The sequence below is a fragment of the Schistocerca cancellata genome, chromosome 3, assembly GCF_023864275.1.
Source record: "Schistocerca cancellata isolate TAMUIC-IGC-003103 chromosome 3, iqSchCanc2.1, whole genome shotgun sequence".
NCBI lineage: Eukaryota > Metazoa > Arthropoda > Insecta > Orthoptera > Acrididae > Schistocerca > Schistocerca cancellata.
The window spans coordinates 776,460,124-776,469,438 of record NC_064628.1 but is presented as its reverse complement, the minus strand read 5'-3'; the positions used below and the strand labels follow the sequence as shown (position 1 = coordinate 776,469,438).

Genomic DNA, 9,315 nt, shown 5'->3' with positions numbered 1-9,315 from the left:
CCTCGGCCAACAAAGGAGGCGGCCACGCAGACTTGTGACCTTACCTTTAGTGCCACGGTCGTCAGATCGGCCAGCGCAAAGATCGCCCGTTCACCCTCCCCACTTTCGCCTGCTCACTCTATGGCTCACCCTTCATAGGGTTCTGCTAAATCTCGAGCCCCAAAGTCAGACACCAAGACTTCGAAAAAAGAGCATACTCATGAAGATTTTTTACGTACCCCAACTTCACAACCATCGGTTCCTCCTTCATCTAAACATCATGTTTCCAAGAAGGCTAGTAAGAAACCCAGTTCCTCTCCTTCTCCGCCAAGGCGTGTCTCATCTACAGCACCACCTGGCGGTAATCGCCCTCGGCCGTCTTCTGTGTTGCCGAGGCGCACTGCTGGCGGCCAATCAACCGGCCGATCGCTGATGGCAGGAGCTGCTCCTGAACAACCTATGGATCAGGATCTTCTGCCTTCGGCTGAATACCATTCCATGCTGTCGGTCGCAAGCTCTGAGCAGTCACTGAGTTGACGGCAACCTTGGTCACATTCCTCCATTTTCTGTTCACCCTATGTCCATTATCCACTGGAATATCCGCGGCCTTCGAGCCAATCGGGATGAATTGTCGATCCTTTTACGATCCTACTCGCTGGTCATCTTCTGTCTTCAGCAAACAAAGCTGCGTCCCCATGCCTGCTTTGTTCTCCCCCATTTTCAGTCCGTCCGATTTGATCTCCCCTCTGTTGAAGGCACTCCAGCACATGGAGGACTCATGATTCTTCTCCATGATACTCTCCATTATCACCCAATCCCCTTAAACACTTCCTTCCAAGCTGTCGCTGTCCGTCTTTCCCTTTCTGGATATACCTTTTCTCTTTGTACTCTATACATTCCATCATCCGCACCAATGGCACGAGCTGATCTCCTTCATCTTCTTGGTCAGCTTCCACCCCCCTATTTGCTGGTTGGGGACTTCAATGCCCACCACCCACTTTGGGGATCTCCACATCCTTGTCCGTGTGACTCACTATTGCTAGACGTCTTCCACCAAGCGGATCTAGTTTGCCTCAACACTGGGGACCCTACATTTTTGTCTGCCTCCACGAAAAATTTCTCTCATTTGGATCTTTCGGTCGGTACTGTTCCGCTAGCTCGGCGCTTCGAATGGTTCGCCCTTGATGATACACACTCGAGTCACCACTTTCCATGTGTCCTTAGACTGCAGCCTCAACAGCCATATATGCGCCCGCGACGCTGGAAGTTTGGCCAAGCCGACTGGACACTTTTTTCGCCTCTAGCGACATTCGATGACCGTCACTTTCCTAGCGTCGACAATGAGGTCACACATATTACAGACGTTATTCTTACAGCTGCGGAACGTTCAATACCACGCACCTCCGCATTGCCCCGGCGCCCCCCGGTTCCTTGGTGGAACGCGGCATGCCGTGACGCAATACGTGAGCAGCGACGTGCTCTTCGCGTTTTCCGCCACCATCCTACTTTGGACAACTGTATCCGCTATAAGCAGTTCCGAGCGCGATGCCGTCGCGTCATCCGCGATAGCAAGAAGGAAAGTTGGAAATTCTTTACTAGCTCATTTAACACCTTCACTCCCTCCTCGGAAGTTTGGAGTAGGATTCGACGGTTCTCAGGCGCGCCTAGTTTCTCCTCGGTCTCTGGGCTCACTGGCGCGCATGATACATTAGTGGATCCCGTCGCAATTTCTAACTCATTAGGTCAACACTTTGCTGAGATTTCGAGCTCTTCAAATTACCCGCCAGCATTTCTCCCGAAGAAACGTGCAGCGGAAGTGCGACCTCTTGCTTTCTCCTCTCAAAATCGCGAAAGCTACAATACTGTTTTCTCCATGCGGGTACTCCAACATGCACTCTCTTCTTCTCGCTCCTCCGCCCCAGGACCGGTTGGTATCCACATCCAAAGTTGCTGCATTTATCATACCATAGTCTGCTTTACCTCCTTCGCCTTTATAATCGAATTTGGACCGACAGTACTTTTCCTAGACGATGGCGGGAAGCTATCGTCGTTCCTGTTCCGAAACCTGGAAAGGACAAACATCTCCCCTCTAGCTATCGCCCCATTTCTCTCACGAGTTGTGTATGTAAGGTTTTGGAGCGTATGGTGAATTGCCGTTTAGCTTGGTGGCTGGAGTCCCGCAGTCTTTTAACACCTGCCCAATGCGGTTTCCGAAAGCATCGTTCTGCAGTTGACCATCTTGTTGCTCTCTCCACTTATATCATGAACAATTTTCTCCGGAAACGCCAAACAGTAGCAATATTTTTTGATCTGGAGAGAGCATACGATACCTGTTGGACAGGCATCCTCCGCACACTGTTCTCTTGGGGCTTTCGAGGTCGGCTGCCCCTTTTTCTTCACGAATTTATGGCAGAGCGCACATTTAGAGTGTGGGTGAACACCACTCTCTCCCGTACTTTTTCCCAAGAAAACGGGGTACCCCAGGGCACCGTGCTGAGTGTTGTACTGTTTGCCATTGCCATAAATCCGATTATGGGTTGTGTCCTTCCTGATGTCTCGGGCTCCCTCTTTGTGGACGATTTTGCGATCTGCTACAGCTCTCAATGGACCAGCCTTCTTGAACGACGTCTTCAAGGATGTCTCGATCGCCTCCACTCGTGGAGCATCGAAACCGGTTTCCGTTTTTCTCCCAGTAAGACCGTTTGTGTTAATTTTTGGCGACGTAAGGAGTTTCTTCCACCCTCCTTACAGCTAGGACCTGTCAACCTTCCGTTTTCGGACGTCGCTAAATTCTTGGGTCTTATGTTTGACAGAAAACTGTGCTGGTCCTCCCACGTTTCCTATCTTTCGGCTCGCTGTCTGCGATCCCTCTACACCCTCCGTGTCCTGAATGGTACCTCCTGGGGAGCGGACCGAGTGGTCCTTCTCCGCCTCTATCGCGCCTTAGTGCGCTCGAAATTGGACTATGGAAGCATAGTTTACTCCTCTGCTCGGCCGTCTATTCTTCGGCGTCTCGACCCTATCCACCACCGTGGATTACGTTTAGTGTCTGGAGCTTTTTACACCAGCCCTGTGGAAAGCCTTTATGCTGAGACTGCTGAACCTCCTCTGTCCAATCGGCGAGCTGTCCTGAGTCGTTATGCTAGCCATCTGTCTTCCATGCCTGCTAATCCGGCCCATGACATTTTTTTCGACGCCTCCTTTGATGTAGGGTATGCAGGCCGCCCTTCCTCCCTACTACCACCGGGAGTCCGCTTCCGTCAACTGCTCCATTCTCTTTCCTTCCGCTTTCCTAAAACCTTCTTGACAACTTGGGGTACAGCACCGCCTTGGCTCCGTGCCCGGATCTGCCTGCTCCGTGACCTTTGTCAATTTCCCGAGGATGGTACCCCTTCACTTGTTTATCTTCGGACATTTGCTGCTCTATGTGCACAAATGAAGGAACCCACATTTATTTACACTGATGGCTCGAAAACATCGCTAGGTGTAGGGAGTGCCTATATTGTTGGCGACACCCCCAATCGATTTCAGCTTCCCGACCAGTGTTCCGTTTATACTGCGGAGCTTTACGCTGTTCTCCAGGCTGTCCAATACATCCGCCGCCATCAGCGGATACAGTATGTTATCTGTTCAGATTCTCTCAGCTCTCTCCTCAGTCTCCAAGCTCTCTACCCTGTCCACCCTCTGGTCCACCGGATTCAGGACTGCCTGCGCTGGCTCCATTTGGGGGGCGTCTCTGTGGCGTTCCTCTGGCTCCCAGGACACGTTGGTATCTGTGTCCGCCGGATCCAGGACTGCCTGCGCTTGCTCCATTTGGGGGGGCGTCTCTGTGGCGTTCCTCTGGCTCCCAGGACACGTTGGTATCTGTGGCAATGAGGCGGCCGATATAGCGGCCAAGGCTGCAGTCTCTCTTTTCCGGCCAGTTATTCGATCGATTCCCTTCGCCGATCTACGGAGCGTCTTATGTCGTCATGTTGTTCTTTTATGGCACGCACATTAGTCGACACTTCCCCATAATAAATTGCGGGACGTGAAAGCTCTTCCCTGTGCTCGGACCTCTTCCTCCCGAACGCGTCGTCGGGAGGAGGTAATTTTAACTAGACTCCGGATAGGGCACTGTCTTTTTAGCCATCGACATCTTTTAAGCGGCGATCCTCCCCCACTGCTCTCAGCTGTGGATGGTAAGACACCTTTTAATTGAGTGCCCCTTTTTTACTCCGTTACGCGCCCGTCTACGGCTGTCGCCTGATATATCTTCCATTTTAGCAGATGACACGCGCTCGGCCGATCGCGTTCTCGAGTTTATTAGTGCCAGTGAGATGACGTAAATCATTTGAAGCTCTTTTTGGGGACAACCAACCCCTTTCTGTAGTGGGTTTTTAAGCTTTTCTTCTCCTTTTAGTTTCTCCAATTTTTTGAGTTTCGTTCCCATTGCTGCTCCTTTCAATTTCGTTTTTTACCGTTTCCTAAGTCACAGACCGGGCGCTAATGACCATAGCAGTTTTGTGCCCTAAAACAAAAAAAAAAAAAACACACACACACGCATCCATGCCCGAGGCAGTATTCGAGGTCTGCGACCGTAGTAGCAGCGCGGTTCCGGACTAGAGCGCCTAGAGCCGCTCCGCCACAACGGCCCAGCCATCCTAAGCACATCACACACATACATCGCGGAGCCTCGTTGCGAGTCTACGATCACAGCAACAGCGCGGTCCGGACTGAAAACGTCTAGAACCGCTCGTCCACATCAGCAGATGAAGTAGAATCATCGACCGTAGTAGCAGCGCGGTTCCGGACTAGAGCGCCTAGAGCCGCTCCGCCCCAACGGCCCAGCCATCCTAAGCACATCACACACATACATCGCGGAGCCTCGTTGCGAGTCTACGATCACAGCAACAGCGCGGTCCGGACTGAAAACGTCTAGAACCGCTAGTCCACATCAGCAGATGAAGCAGAATCATCTACTTTCACGGCGCGCGCGCTGCAGTAGTTATATCCAGGAATGTGTAATTCGACTGGTAGTTTTTCGAGAATACCGCCTCCTTCTCTAATGCGTCTCCTATCACGCGTGTTACGCTACTGAGGTGCCTGTGGTCTGCGCTACCTGTCACATACCGTCAGCGCCGATCCAGCTGTTTTGTGATGTGCCCGCATCTCGTGGTCGTGCGGTAGCGTTCTCGCTTCCCACGCCCGGGTTCCCGGGTTCGATTCCCGGCGGGGTCAGGGATTTTCTCTGCCTCGTGATGGCTGGGTGTTGTGTGCTGTCCTTAGGTTAGATAGGTTTAAGTAGTTCTAAGTTCTAGGGGACTTATGACCACAGCAGTTGAGTCCCATAGTGCTCAGAGCCATTTGTTTTGTGATGCGGGAAAACCAAGCCATTTAACCAACGCTCTATTCCCTCGACGCCGTATGACCCTCTCTACGAGATACACATCTCGTTCCGAGCTCTTCTGTAACTCTTGTGTGTAAAAGCACCCTCCTATTTCAGTACCACTGCTGTCCTTTAAGAGATAGGTTCTAGGATTCGTTCTCTGCACTTTGGAAACCGTGAATATCTTGGTTTATCTGTTTGGCATATATGACTTCTCAAATGCTGTCTTGTGATTTGAAATACGTACTAAATCACCTAGATTAAATTGCTGTTTGCGCGCATCTAACATTTTAATACGATTGTATACTGTATTTACAAGTCTATCTTCCGTGGTATGGCTCACTCGTGCAGTCTGACTGAGTCTTCTGATTGTGAGCATTCCATATTAATGGGTAAACACAAATAGCGCTTTGGTACCTGTTCCACTACGCTGTCTGTTGGCGGACGACGTTGAAACCATTGCCAGTACGTCTACTATTTCCTAGGGGGCATATGCCGTCATCGCATCAAAACCAAGTGTTTATTTTTTTTTCTCCGTTTTCCTCCGGCAGCTTAGTCAGGATGGATGCAGACGGGATTTCAACTGAACACGAATATACCACATTTGGATAGACTCGAAAGAGGTGTGTATTTTAACCCATACCTGCATATATATTCCACAGGTCATGCTACAGGGCATTTCATAGGAATAACAGTCGTTTCTGTCCTATTCATTTCCCGTACGGGAAAAGGAAAATTTGCGTGTGTGCCTCGGTAATCTCTCTAATCTCTCTTATCTTACTCTCATCTGTATTACTAAATGGCCAACACGGCTCTCGATGCACAGTAACAGTGTCAGGTTGCTTATGTAACGGTTTCCAGGGACAACAAAAATTTGATTTTCAATATTTCCTATAATTATTGACTGAATTTAAAAATTTTAAATGCTGTCATGATCTACTCATTAACACGTGTTAAAAGTTTAGCACAGCAGGGCAACAATTACGGTTAGAAACTCCGGAAGTTACTCGGACTATATCCATCCACTATTTGAGTTAGCGACTCCCAACGAATTTTACACATAATTTAAAACCTATATGAAACTTTTTCTCGCAGGAACCCCCACACAAAATGATGAAAGAAAAAAAGTTATCCGTTACTATGTTTTCGCTGTTCGTATAGCAAACCTTCAGCATCAAACATGAAGTTTTACTTTATTACTTCATTATTAACTCTATTCACAACACGTTTTGCGAACAGTATCTGCATATTCCTAAATGTACTTGCAACAATGTAACATTGAGGACACTTATTTCAGGAGATATGACGGCATAGACACTGAGATGCGTCAAAAACCTGATTGTTCTTAAAACGGAGCACAAATTATCCAGACTGTTTCATCCAGTGTTACATAAAGGGACGCTTAACGAATTCTAAAAAATTTCAAACATAATTTCAAACCTTTTCTCAACTTTTTGTCGCTTGCATGATTAACGTCAAATATTTAACACTTTAACCCGTTTTTAAAGTAATCAGACGTTTGAAGCTGTTTTATGCTGTATTTGGTTGCATAACTTCAGGCTTTTTTGTTGTGCATGTTGTTATTCCAGTTGCTATGGGTTTATTTAACGATTGCCGTTTTTTATTTTTAGTTCACTGTTGCTATTTGATTAAACTCTTCTTCCGCACAGGCCATGAAGGCCCAAAGGTACCGACTGGCCGCCGTGTCACCCTCAGACCACAGGCGTCACTGGATGCATGTGGTCAGCACACCGCTCTCCCGGCCGTATGTCGGCTTCCGAGACTGGAGCCGCTTCTTCTCAATCAAGTAGCTCCTCAGTTTGCCTCACAAGGGCTGAGTGCAGCCCGCTTGCCAACAGCGCTCGGCAGACCGGATGGTCACCCATCCAAGTGCTAGGCCAGGCCGACAGCGCTTAACTTCGGTGATCTGACGGGAACCGGTTTTACCACTGCGGCAAGGCCGTTGGCGCTATTGGATTACGTACTGTGATTTTGTCATCTGGAGATACTTAGTGGAGCTGCGGACGCTAGAAAACGGAGTGTCAAGTGGAGAAATAGAAACATTTCTGACATAGTCTTCTGTTTGAATTTAGTAGAGGAGTGACAGCAGCGGAGGTAGCGAGAAACACTTGCGCCGTGTGTCGGGTTGATGCTATTGGACAGAGCGCGGAATAAAATTGTTTTCTCGTTTTAAGGAGAATCGTTTTGTCATTAATGATTCCACAGATGCAGGAAGACCTTCGGGGTTTGATGAAGATCGCTTAAACGCATTAATCCAGGATGATCCACCTTAGCGTACTCGAAAAGTGGCAGATGTGATGAACTGTGATCATTTTACTATTGAGTGACATTTGCATGCAGTGAGGAAGGTCCAAAAATCGAGTGTATGGGTATGACATGCTCTAAGCCAAACTCACAAAGAAACAGCGGATGGCCATACGTCCATCTCTGCTTGCTCGTGCTTCAATTGGCTCGTGAACAGCACCGTCTGTTCCTATCCTGTATAATCACTGGTGGCGAGAAATGGTGTCTTTGTGCTTACGTAAGGAAAAGAAAAGAATGGCGGATGCCAAACAAAGCAGCAACGCCTCGTACAAACAACGCATCCATAAAAGAGAATGTTATGCATCTGGTGTACTACGAATTGCTTCCCCAAGGTGTAGCCATCATTGCAAACATTTATTGTCAACAACTGAGACGTCCTGCAGACTGTCCGAGAATAACGAGTAGCAAGACTGCGGTAAAGTGATGTTACTCCACGATAACGGCTCCCCCCCCGCTCCCCCGCATTCTGCTAGAATTGCAAAAAACGTTATACCGAAGTTGGGTAGGGAAGTCGTTCCACACCCACCTTATTCAACTGATCTTGCGCCCTCAGATTTTCACCGTTTCCACTCTCTACCGAACAACTTTCAAGGAACTTCCTTTCCTGATGAAAATCCGCTCCGAACATGGTTCGCCGAGTTCTTCGACTCAAAACCAAGTGATTCTTACAATCACAGAATCGAAAAGATACCGCAGCGTTGGCAGACTGTTGCAAATAGTGAAGGAGAATATATTTTATTGATGACTTAAGTCCCTGTTACATATATCTGTTGTATTTATTAAATTTGTGGAAAAATCCTACGAAGTTATGTACCATCCCAATACATGAATGTCGATTTTTTAAACAGTCGCGGGGTATGAGTTTATTGGTTGTACCTAAGTAAGACTTGTTTTCACAGTCCTCCTGAAATTCCGGTTCTATAGATTTTACCGAAGTGGTTTCATGAGAACAGTGTAGCTTTTATATACTTTTATTGTCTCTCAAATATTTTTTTTAAAAAAAAAAGAATGCCGTTGCCAGTTTCGGCAGCTCCTGTCTGCTCGACGTCACTGAGCCCGCGACCGGACCAAAGGCGTCGTCTCACACGTAGAATCCAATGTAAGTACGCTGTTTATGTGTTTGTATGTTGGTAGCGCTATGTAGCGCTATGTAGCGCTATGTATTAAACCTCTGACTGTGCTGTTGTCAGTCTGTGAGAGACTGTGTGGCTGGTCGGACTAGCAGTTGGAGGTGAACAGCCAGCTGTGATGGAAGTTGGGTGTGAGTAGTCAGCACTGATGGAGATTAGAGGTTAATAATTAGCAGTGTTGGAGGTTTGAAGTATTAGCGAGAGCGGACGATCTGGACGTGTCCGACTTGGAGATCGAATATTATTCATGATTATATAATTTTTGGAACTGGATGTCATGCACGATTATATAATTTTTGAACTGGTTGTCACATTCTTAAGGTAAATACATTATTTGCTTTGCAACAAAATCTTTCCTTTGCTAACCACATGCCTATTAGTAGTCAGAGCCTACAGTAGTTAGAATCTTTTATTTATCTGGATGTATTGGCGCTTGCTGTGTTGCAATGGTTCGGGTAATGAAGATGTTTGTGATGTAAATGACTTATGTAATATATATTGGTTATTGTTAGG

At 47.7% G+C, this 9,315-nt stretch overlaps 1 pseudogene; it reads right to left on the bottom strand.

Annotated features, from left to right (window-relative positions):
- Positions 1–7,197: 7,197 nt before the first annotated feature.
- LOC126177533 (5S ribosomal RNA) lies at positions 7,198–7,315 on the bottom strand (annotated as a pseudogene).
- Between the last annotated feature and the right edge of the window lie 2,000 nt (positions 7,316–9,315).